The sequence below is a fragment of the Melozone crissalis genome, unplaced genomic scaffold, assembly GCF_028551555.1.
Source record: "Melozone crissalis strain CALT ecotype California unplaced genomic scaffold, PUWL_Pcris_2 ptg000008l_1, whole genome shotgun sequence".
NCBI classification, from domain to species: domain Eukaryota; kingdom Metazoa; phylum Chordata; class Aves; order Passeriformes; family Passerellidae; genus Melozone; species Melozone crissalis.
In genome coordinates, this window is record NW_026535786.1 from 10,653,046 (window position 1) to 10,672,873 (window position 19,828).

At 45.0% G+C, this 19,828-nt stretch overlaps 1 protein-coding gene across 1 annotated transcript in view; it reads right to left on the reverse strand.

Annotated features, from left to right (window-relative positions):
* Positions 1–9,512: 9,512 nt before the first annotated feature.
* Positions 9,513–19,828, reverse strand: part of PHC1 (polyhomeotic homolog 1) — a 289,375-nt gene continuing 279,059 nt past the window's right edge. Inside the window, exon 17 of the transcript XR_008482751.1 lies at positions 9,513–9,525. The gene's annotated coding sequence lies outside the window, so the exon portion shown is untranslated. The remainder of the gene's footprint in view (positions 9,526–19,828) is intronic.

A 19,828-nucleotide genomic window follows, 5' to 3' on the forward strand; every position in this document is an offset into this window, starting at 1 on the left:
GCAAATTCTGCACTGCTTTATATCCTGTTCCTTGCCCATTGCCTCCAGGCAGTCACTGTGCTGTCCAGAACTTTGTATCTGGTTTGTGTTTTGTATCTATGAACTTTATTTCCTCTGGTGCCCTGAGGAATGGGCTGTGATTCACCCAGGTGATGTGCTGTCTGCGGGGCAGAGATTTGGAAGAACTTTCTAACCAGCCACTCAATGCAAAACAAAGCCCAGCACCAAACAATTCAGGGGCTGTATCCTGAGGGTCTTGGTTTTGATTCAGCTGGATCCTAGGACCAAGGCTGTAGTGAGAAGGCCCCCTCCAGACCTTGCCCAGAGCACTCAGTCGGACCACAGTCCATCACTAGAATTTATTTGAAAGCTACCAACTGCAGTCATGACTATTTAAAGACTGCATCTATTAAAAACACACACACACAGACACACATGAAAGGGAGCTAGAAATAGCAGGGGCTGTGAGGAATGGGGGCTGAGCTTCCCTGTCTGAACACATGGCCGCTTGGATGCTTTCCATAGATGGTCCACAGCCACTGTTCATGGACTGCCAGTAGCAGGGAAAGCAACATCTCCCACACATGGTGACAGCCCCTCTGCCATTACACTTTAGCCCTTTGGTTTATTTGCAGGTTGTTATCACACTATTTATAGCTGGGTCCTATTTCTAACCCCACAGACTTATTTGCCACTTCCCGAGTCCCTAGAGAGCCAGATATGTTTGAAGTGTGACACCTGTGAGGACAAATGAAGAGAAAGTCTGACACAAAAGAGAGATGCAGGGGGCAGACAGGGCACAAGGTACCTTAGGACCATCACCAAACTGATACTGAAGGAGTATCTTTCTCTATATGATGTTGTGTGTCGATCCTGCCTCATGGAGTTCACAGTCTGACCACAGTGACAGAAGAAGGACTACCCTGGGATAGCCCCAAGGGTCTTTTCTTTTTGCAATATTCTTCTGTCTGTCTCCTGGCTTGTCTCTTCAGGCTCAACTTCTTCTCTCAACATTTCTGCCGCTTCTGGAGACAGTGATTGTTGTGTCCCAGTAGGATGAACCTCCCTTGGGAATGAGGACCACCTTCTCATTCCACGTACAGCTGGTCTTCCTACAAGCACCGGCCTTCCCTGGGGATGTGCTACCCCAGGAGCTGCCTGACTCCCAGCCTGAGCAGCTGCAGCCCACAGGCTCTGCACCAAGCAGAGACCCAGCACTCCATGAAAATGCTGGCTGCTGCCTGAACCCTGCCCATTATAGCACAACAGCTGTGAAAGGCATTACTCACAGATGCCTATAATTAGGGTCCGCCACTGCCTTCCAATGGCATCCGAACCAGAAGGGCCAGGGAAAATTGAACAGGTTCTCCTGAGCCACCAGATGAAAGAGTCATGCTCCATAGACCCCAGTCACTCGGTTTTACTGATTTAGCTCCATCCTAAAAAATCATGGCAATCAATGCGAGGAATCCTGAATCCGAAGGGACCATAGCTGAACTGTTGTTGGCAGCAAGGCATTCCCATAAGTTCGGGAGGCTTTATGTCCTGGAGCTGTATGGAATCCTAAATGACAGGAGTAGGTCTTTATTGCTGAGTTTCGGGATGATTATTTGCGCCTTCCTTCCTGACATGGAAAACTAATTTGCATTTTGACTAACACCAGCTGTTTGCTACTGTTGATGAGTTCCAGTCATCTGTAAGTTTTGTCAACAACATCCCATTTTATACATAGTGCATTTTCCAACATGAGCACCAAGAGCCTTTCCAGCCACCACAGTATCAGAAAATCTATAGAAACAGAGAACACAATTTTAAAAATTCAGTTATTCGAAATAAAACCTACTTAAAATTATGTATTCAGGGAGCTCTGCATGCTTTTTGGGTAAGCAGGCAGAGTTTATTGAAAACATCATGTGTCCAGAGTGTTGGGGTGTCTCCCTTGCATCTCCTGATGGCCTCAGTCCCTGGTTTTGCAAAAACATTTGTGTGGTATTTAAGAATATAAGCAACCCCAGTTGAGGGTCTTTGTTGGGCTAAGATAACAGACAACTGATGGAGACAGGCAGTAGTGCAAAATATGATATTTCAAGGTTGATGGTCTTTTCTGATGAGGATCCGTACATTTTTGGGGGGAGCAGGAGAAGGTCAGCATGAATTCAGAATGAATGATGAGGACGAAGAGGCAGGAAAATGCCAGCACAGAAGAGAGATGGTTAAAATGAACTCTCACCAAGATCACAGAGCAAGAAACAGTAGGAGCCAAACCAGAGATTTTTTCCTTTATGTTCCCTGCACACCTCATCTATGCACTATTATCTCCATCTTTGCTGCCATTTTCAATTTATGGCTGCAGTTTTAGAGAAGAAAAGAATAAAGCCATGTTGTGCTTTGGGAATTTTATTTTATTTTATTTTATTTTATTTTATTTTATTTTATTTTTATTTCATTTTATTTTATTTCATTTCATTTCATTTCATTTCATTTTATTTCTATTCCACTTTGCAAGTAGACTATGTAACTTCACAGCCGTGGATAACTCCCATTTGTGGCTCTGCTATTTTCAGAGATAGGATATCCATCATTCTTGGAAGTATATGCAAGCTGACATTTTCTGTTAGACCAAAATATAATTATATTTGCACATATCAGGCACAAGGTTATCGACCACGAAAACAGAAAGACATCACATGAACAGGGAAGAACATCTGGGAGACACACCAATCCATCTAGGGGCCAGCAGAAACAAAACCTGAATAATAGATGGGCTAACACAACACTACCAATGTCCTGTGTGATTAAATCTACTTCATCAAACATCACCAAGGACAAAAATGTCCCCTTTGCCCATAGTTGGATGCATGATGAGTAAGAAAAAAATATATGATTTCTTGCATATTGCTGAGTTGCTTAAAGTCCTCTGCATTTTGCAGTAGATGCTCACAAGGCACCCCTGTACCCTGGGAATCAAACTGGTTTGCAAGTATCCCAGTTTTAAGGATGTTAATTTGTTAGATATTGCGTCAAACTGGGAAATTTGCAGGCAAACTCTACTTTCCAGTCTGCCATGCTGCCTGCCAGTGGACTCAGGGGATGCTGAATGTGGGGAGAACTTCGGATCTTCTGCTCATGTGCATGCTGGAAGCCATGTATTCATGCTTGTCTTGATGTCTCCATGCTTAATGTTTGTGCAGTCACTAAATTTGGTCTCTCTAAAAGCACCAGGCTGCCTCTGGTAAAACAGCATGAATCCCCCAGTGGGTCTGTGGCCACTGATGTTGCACCCACTGTGTGGTCTCTGCCTCAGGCAGGGCTGGGCTTGGTTTGGGGGAGACACACTTGCTGTCAGTGCAGATCTCCGGGGGAAAAAATCAACCTCAAACCAGGTCAGATTAAAAGGACAGGAAGTTAGTTATAAAAGTCAGTCAGCAATTGACCAAGGACTTCGCTGGCACACTTTTACTTTCCTGGGGAGCCAAGGAGGGATCTCTCACTTTCCGCCTGCAACTTGGTGACTGACAGAGACTGTGCTCATGTTCAGCACATCTTGGACAAGATGAAGTGGCAGGTAAATTGGAAGTATTGGGTGAGACAATAATTCAATTTCTCTCATCAGTTCAGTTAATGGCTTTCATTTAGAGGGTTCATGGAAGATCATTACTCTCCATTAGCTGCCACAGATAGACACAGACAGATGGCAAACCAGTTTCCTCAAAGCACTCCACTAAAACTGTCTATCTGGGGACAAATCCCTAAACCTGGCTGTCAAAAGAACCTGTCAGGCACATGGATGAGAGTCTGGGAAAATCCCAGGAGCTGGTTCCAGTGAGCTTGGATCCTGGTGGGCCTGCAGGAGGTCTGCAGCATGCAAAGGTTGAAGATGACTGCTTAGGACCAGCCGTGCTGCAAGGTAAGGATGGACAGAAACTCAGCCCAGAAGCTCTGATATTCCACTGCAGAGAACTGTGAGCCTGAAAATCCTTTGATGCTGTGTGAGGCTGCAGGGAGCAGGAGCCCCCTCTGTGGGTACATGTTTGCCATCCCTTCTGTATCCCAGGAGATGGTCAGGAGCCCTTAAATCCAAAACGTTCCTCCAATCTGTGTTTTAGGTGTTTAAAAAAAACCTCAGAAAATTAGAAGCTCTGCTGATCAGAGTCCCTGGAGCCTCTTAAAGCAATGATGTCTTAGTGGAGTGGACAAAAAAATTGGGTTCAAGAGGCCCGTAGTAAATTTTCTTTCTACTACAAGGTGAGTTTGAAAAAAGCACATTTGCTTTGCATGAAGGATGGACAAAGAAGTACAGTGCCCTCTGCTCCTCTGCTTTGACATGTAAGACATGGCCCGGGGCTAGTTACACTATGAGAATAGTGTAACTAGCTATAGAAAAAGAATCATAGCTTCATCTTTTGTGGCTGGTCGCTTGGCTTCCCCCCTGCAGTTCCCTCATCATAGCCCAGGGCTAGTACAGGTATATGGCAGAGGACAGAGGCACCACACATTTTCCTCAAGGATCTCTTAGGAGACTGCCTGGGAGATAAGTTTTAGCCAAGCTTTTCCAAACTCTCAGAAAAGGAAATTTTAAAAGGCTGGTGTTGTATTTTCACCATCACATTGAACAAGGTTTTTTGGGTGGAAAGTATTTTCTTTGAGTTGTTTTGCCCTGTGGTACTCAGTAAAATTGCATCAAGCACTTTTGAATGGCTCCACCTTTTCCAGCATGAGGTCATATTTCCTAGATGAGACTTGTCATTGCTGAATTATCCTGGAGGAGAGAACTTTGGAAGGCCTTGTGAGGGTCTTTTGGCGGGGGGGCTGTATCAACACACTAAATAATGGATGTCTTGTGTGGGCACACAAACCCAAGGCCAGAGCTATGCCAGGCTTAATGAGGGAAGATTCAGGCTGGGGTTGCAGATGCAAGTGCTAGAACAGCCCAGTCCAGATGTCTCACAGCTCTTTGTGACATCACAGCTTCTTGGATGGATTTGACAAGAATCTCTGGGACATTCCTAAGAAATGAGAGATGCTGAGGACACAAATAAAGGCCTATCTGAGCAGCTGAACTGGGCTGTGAGGTCACAAAGCAACAGAAGCCATGACAAGGGGGTGATCTGTGCTCAGGATCGATGCTCAGAGATTGCTGTTAGAAAGCATTCTCCCTATGGACACCCCTCTCCCACGTGACCTCCCTTTCTTCTATCCATGACCTGATGCATGGAGCCAGGAGAGCAGCAACACGACACTGAAGAGAGAGAGAGAGAGAGAGAGATGCAATAGGAATATCCACATTTAGAGTCTCGCACACGCCCTGCAAATGCCTCTTTACTAGTAACACTCACCACAGCCCCTGAAGGCTGGAGTTAGTCTCTATGTCATGTTCTGGGACTGGCAGAATAGAAATTACTTCTGCCTTGGAGGTAGGCATCAACTAGCCCTGTAAACATCAAACCAAATTCTCAGAGTGTGTCACTTCACAGGAGCAATAACCTGTGCACTTACTGCTGGCCAGGGCAGCTCCAGGGTAAGCAGAGAAGGGCAGAGTGGGTTGGGCTGCAAGGGACCTTAGAGATCAGTTCATCCCAAACCCTCCTGCCATGGACAGGGACACCTTCCTCTATACCAGGTCACTCCAAACCCCATCCAGCCTGACCTTGAACACTTCCAGGGATGGGACTGGGCAACCTGTGCCAGTGCCTCACCACTCTTATCATAAGAATTTCTGACTAATATCTGATTTAAACCTGCACTCTGTCAGTTTTAAGCCATTCCCACTTGTTCTGTCACTCTATGCCCTTGTCCAAATTCCCTCTCCATCTCTCTTGTCCCCCCATCAGGTATTAGTAGGCCACAATGAGGTCTCCCTGGAGTCTTCCCTTCTCCAGGCTGAACCTCTCTCAGCCTGTCTCCATAGCATAGGTGCTCAGGCCCCTGATCATTTTCATGGCCTCCTCTGGACTCATTCTATCACATCCACAACCATTTTATGCTGGGGGCCCCAGAGCTGTACTGCAGGTGGGTTTTCACCAGAGCAGACAGGGAGAATCCTCTCCCTTGACCTGCTATGGCTGTGCTGCTCCTGATGCAGCCCAGGATGCAGTTGGTTTTCTGGGCTGGGAGCACACATTACTGCTTATATCCTCCTTCCATGTGTTGTTTTTCAGTTCCTTTTTGCCCAAAGGTTACTTCATCAGCTCTCTGTTTGTATCACATTTCTTTTAGGATTGCAGGGGTTTGTTACAGCTACCACAATACTAATAAAAACCCACTGAGTTAAAAGTCCTCCAGATCCACTGTAATGACTTACATACATGAGAAAAAACAAAATAGGGAATTGTCTCTGCAAACTGCTAATATTGCCTGAGGTGAGTTGATTTGGACATACCATTTTCCTAGTGGACACAAGAACTTTAGTGTTTCTGTGCTTTGTTTCTTCAGCCATATTCAATACAGTGATGGCTGACTCCAACATGTGGTGTTCCCAAAAGCTGCCTTCCTATGGATCTGTGTCTTGTGGCTGGTCCTTTAATGCCGTGTAAGGGTTCAGGTTTTTCTACAGAATTTCCCCCTGGAACCAGTAAAGGTTTTCTCCATTGACTATGAGCAGAAAATCTTTAGCTCTAGAGTGCCTCTGAGGTATCCAACTTTCTGCCAAAAGTGATTGAAATTTTGAAGCTTGTTCAAAGATACTTGGGGAAAAAAGAAGAGGACTGCAAGGTTCAACAGGCAAAGACACTTCCAGGGAGGCAGCAGCAAAGGTAGGATGATTGCATAGTGCTCCTTTCCCTATCAAACTAGGGCAAACAGCATTTCCATTGCTTTTTATTATGTCCTGCTGTGCACTGCCATCTTCCATCTGCGAACATCAAAGAGCCACTGCTGTAGTAACCACACATGACATCTGATGCTGAACAGGAGGACTTGAAATTCTTAGCAATAGGGGACCTATTTCTATCTAAGCTTCCCAGGCAATAACAGTGGAAAAGTGTTTTATAAAATGTGAAACATAATGAGAAGCTGAGAAAACGTTTACCAAAAATTTGTTTCCATTCTACTCTAACAATTGCCATCAAATCCTGAAATTTTATTTTCATTTCAGCACAGAACAAATTAAGTTTTAAATAAGGCCCGTATTATGGCCTGAATGAGTAGGACAATGTTTTCACTGAGACCTTTATCTTCACAGGGTAAGCGAAACAGGCTCGTGGCCAAAAAAACAAGACTGGGCAGATGGTGATGTTTCATAGTGTTTTCTCCCTAGACATCCCCACATCAGTTCCAGGAATCACTGTGCCACTTGGCAGATCACAAGCTGCTGAGCATCACTGTAGAGGGAAACTGCTACAGGGATGTGAAGGTAGCACAGCTGATGTGATACACAGTCGTTCCTTGGAAAGCAGCTGTGTTACACAGGGATGGATTTTGGTCTTGTTGCAGATGAACATGTCATCATCACTTCTGCTATGAACTATCTAATGCCCCAGGTAATTCTACATCTTTCTTAGCCAAAATCAGGAAATAAGTGTCTCCTTTACTACTGAACTGCAGGAACATTTAATTTAAGTGCCACTTTAACAGGAACAACCAGCAGTGAGCCCTAAAAAAAGCACAACTGATATATGTGCTGCTTCATCTCAGGTCTTGCCTCTAACAGTGGTGAAAGGATAGATTTCATACCCTTTATGATGCCATGGTGTGCTGAAATGGGAAAATTTGATCACACACATTTCTGTGTATTAGCAGCTTTCTTGAGAAGGTTGTTCGGATGTTCAAGTCCTCCTCTCCTGAGAGAAAATTCGTTCCCCTTGCACATATTGCAGCTGGACTCATAATTTCTGTCCTGACTCAGACCTATCCTTAGCTCAGGAAATGCTCAATGAAACATCAAAAAGTCAGTCCTGTGATTGGATGAAAGACACTGCACCTGGGCACAAGATTTCCATTGTGTACCTTGGAAGATGTGGTTGTGCAGCTGCAAACACATCTGTGTAAGCCCTCAGGCTGGAACAGGAACAAACATTGAAGCAGTAGCTTCATTCTGCTGCAGAGAATATAATTTGTTTTCTAATGGAAACATATGCCATCATTAATAACAATCATTGATTATGCCAGTTTCTAATTGGGCACAAGACACCTTGGCGTGCAAACAGGATAAAACTACATTGGCAGATGATCTGAGGAGACAAAAGTGAGAGTTGTGTGGGTTTATCTGGGGATGTGAGAGTCTAGAAGAGTGAACCAAAGCCTAGCTTGACTAGTCATCTGCCAATCACACCAAGATGTCATTTTTTCTTTCAGCTGAAGAAAGTCTTGCTCACTATTTCTTTCTTACATTTGAACAATACTCTTTTCAAAAGAATGAACTACATTGTGGAGTCAGACTCATAAAGGAAGCCAATAATTAACAAAATCATTGCTACATCTATTAACCTCAGAATCATCCTCCCAGGTCTTGGCAGTTGCCCATCGGGGTCATAACTTCCCAGCCTGTTTCATTTTGGCAGAATTTTCAGACATTCACTGCTGGGACACAGAATGACACATATTGTCTGGAATGACAGCTCTAAGGACATTGCATTCATCACTTACAAGTTTTGATCTCAGCTAAATACTCTTAATTTCTTCATATTTTAGTACTGATTTGGATGATGAATGAGAGAAATTTGGAAACTTGGAATAAAATGCAAGAAAGTTTTTTCTGGGTCAAGTAGTCCTTTCTTTGACATGTCAAGAGCATGTAGGATAAGGTGTAATGTATAAAGAAAAAGTGAACCTTTCCTACCAGACCTTCCCAGCTTTTAGTAGTGGTTTAAAGTCCTCCTCAGCTGGAGCTTGAATGTGGGCTACACTTTGTGTGCAGCTACCACAGACACATGGGGTTTTTTATGCCATCTAGAAGCAGATTCCTGTGAACCAAGTGAAAAAGAAACATGCAGTTCCTGCTTCTTTTAAACCTGACACCAGGATCTTTGTCAGAAGTCCATTCATTCCCAGTGAATAATCTCCCCTTTCTCTGCATCACTTGTGGTGGTACAGATGATGATCCTAAAAGCAGCCCAGGTAAGTAAATTCCTCTGCAGATTACCTAACTGGGATTTTGATAACCTTCTTCCCTTCCAAATGATTATTGTTATTTATATTTGGATTTTGGTTTCAAACCAGTTTCATCTGACTTGGCAAAAGCTGCTACTGTGCTTTGTTTCCAAGGAAATATTTGGATCAAACATAGCAACCAGAAGCTGCTGTTATTATTATTTAGCAAATAGCCCAGACCTTTGTTTTCTATCCAAGCATCCCTCAGACTTTCAGGAGTTTGGAAATCTAATCCCACACTGAATCTTTGCAAACAATGCCCCTCTTTAAAATGGGCCAAGCCGCAAAGCCAAATCCAATCCTGCCGAACCTTCACGTTGCTCAATACTTGACGTGAGCACCAATCGCTGCCATCTGTTTCCAACTCTGTTATCCATTACTGCTGTTGTGCTGCGCCTCCTGCCCCCTGTATCCATAGGAAAATGCATCAGACCAAAACTAATGAGGCTTTCTAATACTGCCAATGGTGTTATTGCAGAACTGTATTCATTATGTACCTTGAGGCTTATTAGAAGCATCTGGAAAGTTATGCTTCAGGGGCGTCAACAAAGGCTTCTGGGATTTCACCTTCTTCCCCTTACACAAGCCTGTTTTAAATTTCTTTTGGGCAAACAGCTCCGAAACACCTCTGTTTCATCTCTAGTAAAAATATCACATTAAGTAAACACACCCCATTTATATTCAAAATTTCGCTTGCTAGCTTGTTTTTTTTGTTTTCAGTTTGGTTTTTTTCCCCCTCCAGAATTGCACAATAAAATTTTAATGATCCTCTGCATATATTATAGACTTATATGAAGATCTATGCTGCTTAAAAGTTAAACATAAGTGTTCGCTTCATAACAAATTGCTGCAGAGGTTTAGAAAGTCTGCAAAACAACTCTCAGCATGGGGCAATGATAGCCAGGAACAGGCATTTATCCTTTGCTCTTTAGAGATGTGACCCACTTTAACCAATGTTAAACGGAAATCCATCCTCTCACACAGGAAAAAGTGTAAATTGAAAACTATAATCAGGGCCTGGTTCCTACATAGGTGCATGCCTGTTTTTCTTTTTGCCTTCTTGCTTTATGAGTTTCCAGTTCTTGTGGGATTGGGGCTCTTCTACTGAATTTTAATTTTGAATTTTCTACAATCTCCAGGGAAGATGTGCCATCTCCTTGCTGTTTTTTCTCTGTTCTACTAAGGAATATTCTTCACCTCTGAGGCCAAATAATACGGTTCAGACTGTGTCCAAGACTGCAATGCCAGGACAGTTATCTCTCCCCCTCTTCCAGCTCTGTTCATTCCTTCTTTCCTTATTTCCTACATCCAGAGTGGGCCATGTTCAAGCTGTCAAGGAAACCTCAGTGTAGGCAGTAAGCCTGAGCCACAATCTTTGTCTCCAAAAAGACCCAAAACCCTCAGCCTGATGTGTTTGCCCTCATGCATCACATTCACGTAGCATGGAAGTCCAAGCCACCACTGTTGAGCTCTAGGCTGCTGCTGCTTAGTTTCCTTCATCATTATGCAATTATATGGAATCAGTTCTCGGCCCTCATTTCCCCCTGAACTAAACTAGGTGATAATTGAATATAAATACACAGGTTTTGACACTGTGACAATGCAAGCTGAAATCTGGTTAGCAATAAACTTTATCCTCCTTCATTACTGCACCTCATCTTTGCTTAGTCACTGCTTGGTGTCAAGGGTTTGTTTCCCTGGAACAACGTGTCTTCCTCCCTGGAACAAGGCCTCCTTGTGATGAAATGGACGCTGTAAATAAAGATGTCCACCCAGCTGGAGGGTTCAGCTCCAGGGGTGAGGGTTGGAAAAGATTTGTGCAAAACAGATCCTTTAACATGGTCCTTTCCCATACTGCAAAAGTTAGCTCACAGCAGAGCACAATCCTTTCTGTATTATTCATTGCTGGGAGCTCCTTCAGGATCAGCACAGATGTCCACTCAGGGGAATTAGTTGCCTTTCTTCTGTTTATCTGTTTTTCTGCCAGACAATGAAATAGCAGGGGTTAGCACTAAACAAACCATGGGGGAGAGGTGTATGTTTTACAAGGCCTCAGAAACACAGAATGTTGATAAAGATACATAAAAGCCTTGGGGGAGACCATGCCCTCTGGCCAGGGAGTGGAGACCGCCTTTTGTGTTCTATTCCTGGAATAGCACAGAACGAGAACACCAGTGGGAAAAGACCTGTATAAACAGTGAGCTGGAGACACAAATGCATTTCCATGATAATTTTGACTTGGCTACATGCACCCATAATTCAATGGCTTCTGTTGCTATAGCAATGGAGTGTCTCATCATTTTCATGTTTTTTTCTTTGCAACAACCATGGGAGTTGAGGAGGTATTGTACATGCTACATACATGGCTGGAGGTGTTTTAATCCTCCTCTTTTATCACCCAGTTGAAGGGGTGCATTCGTTTCCATACCTTGGGTCATGGCAGGGAAGGAGCCAGACACCAGCACCCCATCCCAGTGTCTCCCTGCTCAGGAGGGGGGAATTGCAGGTGGAAGGTGCTTTATGAGTTAAAGGAAGTCCAAGCAGAGTTCTGAGAGACAGAATATCTTGTCTAGAGGACAGAAAATCTTGGCTAGAGGATGTCTGAACATTTCTGGAAGACTTCAAAGTTGAATGCTGACCCAAACAATCCCTCCTACTACACCCCTGATTGCTCAGACACAGCAGTACCCACATGCCTGTATATGCTTGGACCTGGAGCCACCATCTCAAGGAGATTAACTTGTAGAACATCTCTCCATTAGCTCCATCCACTCGAGGTAGTATGTGGTAGGGTTTCCTTTAAAACCCCTCTTTGTGGGCAGCTAAGCTATGTCAGACCCTCGCCTTAGGGCAGTATCCAAGCACCAATCACCGTGCACATACTGGGCCCTCATCTTTGAAAGGACACGTTAAAGTGCTGTGTGAACAAGAAATTAGAAAATTAGAGTAATTAGAGTAAAACAGAGTGGTGAACCCTATGCCATCAAAAACTCAGAAATTAGCATTTCTGCCCTTTTTTTCCAACAGTGGTTTCAGTAAAATCTGAAGATGATCCTTCTGAAACACAGAGAAGCTGCTTTAGCAGCTGTAATTTGCAGAAGAAATCTCTTATTTTTACCCCTGCTTCTATGAATTTAGTGTTTGTCTGAGTATATGAGCATTGTAGCTGGTTACTATCCCTGGCAGGACAGCAGGCTGAGCATCCCAATGCACAGGGACCCAGAGGCTTTGCCATGTCCTATCTGCTCTCATCCACAGCTGAGCCATCCTTCTCTGGTTTTCCCATTTGAAAAATGGGCTGTGCTTTGTAGAATGACAGAATGTTTTGGGTCGGAAGAGACCAAAAAGACCATTTAGTTCCAACCCCTCTGCCCAGCAGCAATGACAGCTTCTGCTAGACCAGGTTGCTCAGACTCCCACCCAGCTTGGCCTTGAACACTCCCAGGGATGGGGCACCTGCAGCTTCTCTGGGCATGGTGCTGATGATAGGTGTGACATAGCCTTTGAGAGACCACTGTGTTTTTTAGATGTCAATGGCAGGCCAGGTGGGACACCGCAGGGAGGTCAGAAGGCATTAGGGAACAAGACGGATTTGTGAGACCACTCCTGTGTGGGACAGAAGACAGTCTAGGGCAGTGAAGGCCCAGCAGAGCCTGTAATTCCTGCCTAAAGCCTGTGTGACACCACGTGGATATGTTAGACCCAGAGGACATTATGTGTGTCACTATACACTGGGAGTGGAGCTCAATGGGGCTACCCAGCTTCTCCAATGTTTTAGCAGGAGCTAAGCTATTTTCCATCTCCCTCATGGCTCCAAAAACACTCTGTTACATGGGAGCTCAGTTACCCTGTGGGCATGGAAACACACCCTGGCATCAGCTGGAGGGTTCAAATCCCATCAGTGACACTGCAGGGGACACATCTGCCAACAGGCACAGCTGGGAGGGGATTTCTTATAGCTAAAGGGCTGTGCTGGGAGGAAAGGAAGCTTCAATGGTTGGGAAAGGAGGGACAAACTCAATGTCTAAGGCATTTTTGGAGGACCTGGCTTCTCAACCAATGGCCATTGGTGTTTATCAAAAAGAGATGAAGCCCAGGCCAGTCCCAGGACCCACAGTGGGGTGCTGGGCCCCTCATCTTCCCCAGTTTTATAGCAGGGACTTACCTTGCCCTCCACAATGTCCTGGATGCACTGCTCTGAAGAAGACAGACCTTTCCCAGTGCAGCAGGATCATGGATCAACCACAGGCTCCACTGCTGTCTGACACAGAGCCGTGTGCGAGAGACACAGGACACCAGGCTCCGTCCTCCCCCCAGCCATCACTCTAGCCATGGCTGAGGGCATTGCTGCTCCCTGGAGGAATGAGCAAGGTGCTTTCCAGGCATCATGCTTCCCTAAGTGTTTTCATGGATTCCTTTGCAGCTGCAGGTTGCGGGGCTGGGGGGCTGCAGCCCTGGCTTGCTGATTAGCGCCAGGACTGCTGCACGCACAGCTCGATGAGACCCAGCCTCTTCTGAGCAGGGAAAAACCCTCAGAATAACAGAAAATCAGGGGTGGATATAAGCTTGGCATTTAGGGAGTCCTCAGTATTGTCATACTCAGATGTTCACCAAGAGGGAAACTTAATTAAAATGAGTGCTGAGAAGGGCTTGACACTTTTCTCTCCAGAGCAACTCACTGCTTAATTGGAGAAACAAACTGTGTTCAGCAACTTAGTGGAACAACCAAGGCTTTTTTGGACAGGAATATGAGAAGGAAGGCTGAGGATGGTGAAATATATTTTATCAGCACTGATTTCAGCTTGGCCTAAGGATCAAAATCCTGCTAGTGATGGTCTAGTCAGGGTGATGAACTAGCAAAACACACTTACGCATGGAAAAATGTGTGACTGGGATAACAGAAATCCCCTCCCTTGTCATGCTCTCATGTTTTTCTTGCAAGTGGTTGTACCCTGCACAAATCTCTTTCCTGGAAAAAAAATCCCTCTCTGACAGACCCAATGATGCATCGTGTCTGATTCCCAGGGAGCTGGTTTTGGTGGCATTTGAGCATGAGCAGGAGATTAGAGGGGAGCCCAGGGATCAAACTGCCCCAGCTGAATTGCTTTCCAGTCTAACCAGTTGGGAAATGTGCAGTCTACCAGCGAAGGAGCGCTCTCTTGTGGGCTATGTAGAGTGTGAGCAGAGCATGTGCCAGCTATGTGGGCTCAGAGGTAAATAATAAAGAAAATAAAGACTGGGGAAGAAAGGCGTGACATAAACCGGCACAGCAGCTAAGTGCAACCAGATGTCAGCTTGTTTTGATCTTCCGTTTGCAAAGCCAAGGAAGAAGGAGCACAAATAAACCCCCCTCAGAGTCAGAGCCACTTTAGGCACCCACTGAGCTGCTTGAGGCCAATTGAGATGAAAGGTAAGGTCCAACATGTCCCATACCCCTGCCTGGGGGCTGTGGATTGCAGAGGCATGTAGGACAGCTGGCCACAAGGCACAGACATACTGGGTCTGCTCTTATTTCCCCTGTGTTGGGGCTTTGGCAAAGCAGCCAGCAGCTGAGGATGGCAGCTGGACCAAGCAATTAAAAGTGAACATTCTTCTGCCTATAGTCTCGAGAATGTGGTGAACACAAGGAAGAAGAAACACAGATGATGATGATGAGAAGAAGAGCCTGTTAATTGATACAAGATGGTTTGTTCAAGGCTGACAGCCATACTTGTCTTTGCTGACTGGGTGAAATAATTTCCCTTCGGACTTAGAAAAAGCTTTTGACAAAGCACAATAGCCTGAAACGAGTTGTTTCACCTCCTGGAGTACTCTCTACCTCTTTGGACCTGCCTAGGTGTACTGAGAGGAGCTCTGTTCACACTGTGCCCATGTAACCATCTCTGCTGCATCTCATGGACCCGGAGTGTTTAGAAACTAGAATAGAATCACAGAATTGTTAAGCTTAGAAAAGCCCTCAAAGAGCATCACATCACGTCCAATCATTAACCTGGCTCTGCCAAGCACACCATTTACCCAAGTGCCACAATTACATGCATTTGAACACCTGCAGAGATCTGACCCCACCACTTCCCTGGGCAGCCTGTTACAGCACTTGACAACTCTTCCAGGGAAGAATTTTTTCCTACTATCCAATCTAAACCTTCGCTGGCACAAATTGAGGCCATTTCCTCTTGTCCTGTAGCTTGTTACTTGGGAAATAGCCACCAGAAAACCCCAGGGAGACAACTAAAGCCTTTCCCAGCCCAGATCCAATAAATGGAGCTGAGCTAATGTGCAAAATGCTGATTCTTACAGTTAAGCATATCCTTACACACTTCACTGTGGTATGCTTACATACTTTACTGTATTGAGATTCCTCCTGGCCCAGGAGAATTTCTCCTTGGCCTTTCCACTCAGAGGATAATGCCCAGAGGTTGGGATAGGACCAGAGTTGGATACTGCTGTAGATGAACATCTTCACTCCTCACCAGATGGAATATTTACACTGATATTTACATTATATATTACATGGATACCATGTATATCACACAGATGGAATACTACTGGCATATTTACACTCCTGCTCAACACCCCTCCTCCCAGTCAACCAGATAGGAAATAATTTGGCAGATCCTCATCTAAACAAGCCTAGTGCTCAGGAAAAGTGGCATAAATTTACTCAAGATGGGGTAAAATATTGCTTGCACATACACCCACGGTCTTAGGGAGGAAGCAGAAGTGACAGCTCTTTGCTGCGCCTGCTGCATTATGCACTTGGTATTTCAGTCACTCAGAGTGATGTTGATCCAGGTGCAGGCCTGGTCATGTTTTGTGCTCTTTAAAACACAGGCAAAGGTACCCCACGTTCCAGTGCCTTATTGTACAAGACCACATGGTCTGCTTTAGAGACAGCTGCGGAAGGTAAAGTGATGGAAGGAAGGAGGCAAGGACTGTGTCCCTATTTCACAGCCTGATGCTGGCACTGCTAGTGGGAAAAGACAAGCTGTCCTCCCCAGTGCCTTTCTCCTACTAAATCCATCTGAGAAGGAGGCAGTCCCAGAAACTGGGGAGGTGGTTTCTCACCAGACTGCTCTGTTTTGCCCACCTTTGAGCACTCCAAGTCTCACAAAGACACTCTGACATGGTTTGAAAGGACAAATGAGAACTGCCCTGGCAAGGGTTGGAGTCTGGGCTCAGATGCTTTTGGAATCTCTTGCTCTGTAATGGGAAGAAAAGCCCAATGAGGTTGGAACCATGAAAAATTGGAAGCAGTCTATGAGAGCCATGGACAGTTTAGGACAGGGCTTTTCTGACCCTCCTTTGATAAATCCCCCTGCAGTTGTCTCTACAAACACCTGCAGGCATTTGTGCCATTGGATCTGCCCATGGCAAGCCCAGTGTTTCCTAGGGCAGCAGTTTTGCTGCTTTCCCAGACCTGGATGCTGCCCTTTTTTTCCTGTGGCTCTGAGCATTCAAGATTTCCCTTCTGGCTTGCAGAATGACTGCCTGTGCCTCGTGCCTGCTCCTCATCCACAGCAGGGCTGGAGGTATCAGAGCAACACACCGTCAGCCTGAGAGGCTTATCATTATCAGCTTAGGAGATGTAGGTCGTCAGGGAATTTTAATCAGCAGAGACACTTTCACATCCCAAGAGACATAGATATTATCAATTCCCTTAAATGGGCACCAGAAGAGATGAGCTATAGCTCTTGGGACTCTTCCTTTCTTCATCGTGTCTGAAATAAAATGTTCTATGAAATGCAGTTATGCTGTGCTGATCCCCAACTGCTAATGCCCTGGTTTTCAGCCACAGATGTGCTTAGAAAGTCAAATTTCTCTGAAGGCTTTTCTCTTCCATGAGGAACATGCTGTTTATTTCTCTCACTTCTCTGGAAGGCACCCTTCATGATGGCCACCTGGAAAAGCTGTACCAGGACACAGCAGGCTGCTGGTATTTAAAAATGCCTGTCTGTCCTCTGGGTCAGTGCTTATTTCCACCAACAGTTTTGATCTGTTTTCCTCTCCTTCTCCCTGAGGGCATTCCTCAGTTGCCCTGCTGTAGCATTCCATGCTGTGCAGCAGCAGCAGCTAATGGGGACTTGGTGAGGTGTGAGCCCGGATGTGCTTGTTTCAGATGAAGGGATTAATACCTGGGGGCTTGTCTGGGACTCCTGCAGACAGCAGGTTTGAAACATGGCAAGGTTTATCCTTTGTCTTGCTTCTGTCAACATCTTCATTAAATTATAATTCCATTTTAAAAATCACACTGTTGGCATGAAGGAAGATATGAACAATTGGTAATTATATTTTTTTTCTGCCTTCTATTGTTAGTTGAATTGCAGGTATTGCTCTTTGAGTGGCAGTTAGGACTGATTACTTCTATAATCCCAGAAGGCAATGAAAAAGTGAACCTGGGATGTGTTTTGTTCTGTTATCTCTGGTCTTGCTGAAGAGCTAAAGAATGTGTTTAACAGATGTGTTGCTCTAGATGGGTTAACTGAGTTTGAGCAGCACTACAAAATAACCATCTGCAACCATCCATGTGGTTCTCATGTCCCTTGGAAATAGTCATGTCAAGGGTTGCCTTCATAAATGACAATTAATAGGCACTGAAAGTAGGCGTGCTCTGAAACCACATACATTGACCCTCATTAAGCTTTGTCCAGGCTCTGGAAATAATGAAAATATTTCCTTTAGAGAGGGAGGGTTGTCAGAAAGGCTTTAAATACAGTTTTTAAAAATGCCAGTAATCCTTCAGATTAGCTTTTCTGTCAGTCTGAAACAGGGCCAGTTAAATTCCAGCAAATTAAGCAGGCACTGGTCCAACCCTGTGGATACAAGGGGATTAGTGGGAAGGCTGGGGCAGAGCATAGGCTTTTCATGGAAGAGAACTTTGAAGGGAGCCAAGAGAAACAGGGTGTGGAATGGTGGTGACTTTCCTGCTCCAATGCAACGCAAAGCTGTTGTCAGACACTGCAAGAGCAGCCCAGAGGATATATAGAGATATGTATGCATACAAATAAGAAGGACATAGATGGGTTGGAGAGAGTCCAGAGGAGGCCATGAAGGTGCCCAGAGGGCTGGAGCACCTCTGCTGTGGAGACAGGCTGAGAGAACTGGAGTTGTTTCACCTGGAGAAGGGATGGCTTTGGGAATCCCTTAGAGCCCCTTCCAGTACATAAAGGGGCTACAAGAGAGCTGGAGAGGACAAGGAGAGATAGGACATCTGACAAGGACATGGAGAGATAGGACAAGGGGGAATGGCTTCAAACTGATGGAGGGCAGGGTGAGGTTAGATGTTGGAAAGACAGTTTTCCCTTGTGAGGGTGGTGAGGTACTGGCATGGGTTGTTCACAGAAGCTGTGAAAGTGTTCAAGGCCAGGTTGGATGGGGCTTTGAGCAACCTGATCTACTTGAAGGTGTCTCTGTCTGTGGCAGGGGAGTTGGAACTGGATGGTCTCGAAGGTCCCTTCCAACTCAAACTACTCTGTAATTCTATGACTCTATGAACTGAAGATATATGTATATACACATAACTGAAGCAGAAGCAGAAGAGATGAAGACATTGGCTTGCAGGAAGATGCTACCTGCTGAGACCTTCCATCTACCCAGGGATGTTCATACCTAGCTCATGCTCCATACTAATTACCCAGTTAATTCATTGATTTATGGATTTTCTGTAGCTCCTAATTATGGCTAGACATCTGGGTATTGTGATAGCAGAGAACAAATTTTCCGATAGGCAAGATGAGAGCTGGAGGAAGATATAATACCAATCCTGGGTAGCCTGTGCTGTGGTTCGGTATGCAAGTTAAAGTCTATCCAGCAGATATTTGAAAGCTCAGATGATTTAGATAAGATTGTAAATCTGGCTATTTTCCTCAAGCTGCCAAAGATGCCAGAGGCTAGGAAAGACCTATTGGGATAGAAGATGTTCTGGTGTAATTTCCTCTATGGGGTTTGTAAAGCCCTTGTGCAAAGAAAATGCAACTCACTGTCATTTCCTGGCTTTATTTTAGGGATAAATGCCAGTTATCTGATCTGTCAGGATCGGATGAATGCTCCAGTGAGATTATGTGGTTATGGGAAAGTTTGCAACATAGCATAGGCTAAGACATCATGCAGCAATCCATGAGTCCATTGACGCATTTGGAAATCTTGTTATCATTCACTGTGTGCAGGCTTGGCCAAAACCCATCATTCTTTGTCTGCCAGAAGATTTATATTTTCTGTTGGTGGTTTTTTTTTTTTTTTTTTTTTGGTTTGGTTTGGTTTTTTTTTTTTTTTTTTGCCACGCTTCATTTAAGCCATTTACTTTTTAAATATCCAAGGAATGACAATCTTCCTGAACTCTGCAAGTTCTGTGTGGGTTTGCTGTTCCCCTGAGGTTTTCTGTCAAGGCCACCAATGAAATTGCAGTTGTCACTGAGTGTGCTGGTTTTGGCTGGGGTGGAGTTAACTTTCTTCCCAGCAGATGTTATGGAGCTGTGTTTTGGATTTGTGCTGAACACAGAGTTGATAATGCAGAGATGTTTTTGTTACTGCTGAGCAGGGCTTGCCCAGGGCCAAGGCATTTTCTGCTTTCACACTGCCATGCTCGTGGGGAAGCTGGGTGTGCCTGGGAGGAACCACAGGCTGCACAGGTGACCCCAGCTGACCAAAGGGATATTCGAGACAGTGTGACATCATGCTCAGTGTACAAAGTGGGGGAAGAGGGAGGAAGGAAAGGACATTTGGAGTGAGGTTTGTCCAGGTCACC